This window comes from Vombatus ursinus, unplaced genomic scaffold (assembly GCF_900497805.2).
Source record: "Vombatus ursinus unplaced genomic scaffold, bare-nosed wombat genome assembly UNPS02014809.1, whole genome shotgun sequence".
In the NCBI taxonomy this organism is placed as follows: Eukaryota; Metazoa; Chordata; class Mammalia; order Diprotodontia; family Vombatidae; genus Vombatus; species Vombatus ursinus.
This window is the reverse complement of record NW_020954587.1, coordinates 6,463,087-6,465,210: the sequence shown is the minus strand read 5'-3', so window position 1 is coordinate 6,465,210 and position 2,124 is coordinate 6,463,087.

Genomic DNA, 2,124 nt, shown 5'->3' with positions numbered 1-2,124 from the left:
GTTAAAATTGGATACCACATATTTTCTTATTTTTATTCTTCTTTCTTGCCTTGTGTTCATCTAAATTTTTGCTGTAACAACTTGGTAGTCAGACTGTGTAGACAGCTGATTCAGTAACGACACCATCATAACAATTCATTTCCAGTCTATTAAAATATAATCAATTTCATTTTTGTAATGCTCATCATGTCCAGAGTCTACCAATTTTTTCCCCTTTAAGTATTCAAGACGCAGGCATAAGGCAGCCGTTAGTTTCTCATTCCTTATTTCTGATCATAGGATCACCCATATTTTCCAAAGTATTTCTCACTAGTTTTTTCTATTCTAACTTTTGCATTACTTTCGCCGGATATTGAAGTATATGATTTAAATTGCAAGCTACTGAGTTGATGGAGGTTCTTTTCCTTTTTTGCAAAAGATATTTGTAGAGAAGCTGAAATTACATTCACAGTGACATTTTTTGCAAATGTGTATCATGAGCAGTACAATATATGATCAAATGTCTGATGATTAAATGTTGCTTTGGGCACACAATAAATCAACCCTGCCAATCCCTTTGTGTTTCAAGGATTCCGAGTCACCTTTCTACTTAGGTGCAACTTCCTTATCCTGGTTTTGTGTATAGTAAGATTGTCAAGATTAATACAATTCCATTTTTCTAGTATGCTCATTCATTGGTCAGTTGACATTTAAAGCATAAATAGTCAAGTTAAAGTTTATAGACCATCTGAAAACTGATTCTTGGAACCATCTTTTTTTTCTGCCAATTCTATTGCAGAAGCAGAAAACCCCACGTGATACTTTGTATTTTCATTTCAAGGGTTGCTGTAGTCATGGAATTCATCACCAAGTTGCCAGCTTCCTGATGATTGGCTTCTCAGTACTGAAAAGTAGGCTGGCCCTCAGAAGTGGACTTGTTCTATTGCTGAGACTATAGGCTCTTCCAGCATACTAGAACTTTAATAGACTTTGCACTTCACTGACTAGAACAGTCTTTGAGAGGCTAAAGTCACCTTCATGGACATAACAAGGCACTAAGAGTAACTGTGGAGTATCAGTTAACCCTGAAAATGGATGGTGTCATTGGCCTTATCTGAGCAGGATCTCAACATGGAAGAAATATACTCTTCCTTGAGATGAGGCCATAACTATCCAAAGGATAAGAAAATTATTCACAATGACACAGCAAAGAAGTGTTCAAATGAATAAGTCTGTTTCACTTTTTTCAACCACGACAACTTTAATTCTCTTAATTCTTTTTCTTTTTCTCAAAAAGCATAAATGCTAGATACTTGGTTTTGAGGTCATCAGTAAAGAAAACACACTACTGATTCTTACTTTCAAACTCTATATCCATTTTTTGTGTTGTTGTTTGGTCATTTCGGTGTCCAACTCATCATGATCCCATTTAAGGTTTTCGTGGCAAAGGATAGTTTGCCATTTCCTTCTCCAGCTCATTTTACAGATGAGGAAACTGAGGCAAACAGGGTTAAGTGACCTACCCAGGGTCACATAGCTAGTAATTGTCTGAGGCCTGATTTGAACTTGGATCTTTCTGACTCCAGGTCTAGTGTTCTATCCTCTGCACCACCTAGCAGCCCCCATTTATTGCTACATTCACTTAAAAAAAATTATATTGTATATTTTATGTGTTCAGCAAAAAAAAAAATTATAACGAGAACTAAAATGCTTTTCTTTTATTTATACTCATAACAATGTTAGTAAGCAATGTCAGTATTCAAATGGGCTTTTGTTATTTCATTATTTTGAGTGTTTCCTCTGGTGAAGCAGACCAAAATCCATCATGCTTGCCCATCCCCCAAAATTCCCTCATATAAGGTTTGACACATGTAAATCCAATGTACTAAGGGCCTTCCATACTTTTTCCTGATATTGCAAGCATACGTGGAACCTGAGAGCTGTCCATCATTTATCCCTCACTCTCACCACATGATCTGTCTTTATTTTTTATCACGTGTCTTTCATGTTAGTAATATTTTTAAAAAGGTAAATTTTAAAAGGGTATATTTTCTGAAATGTACTACAAAACAATTTTTCTATAGAACTACTTATTTCATTTCATGTAATATAAATCATTTGGATTTAGTGAATGACTAACACATA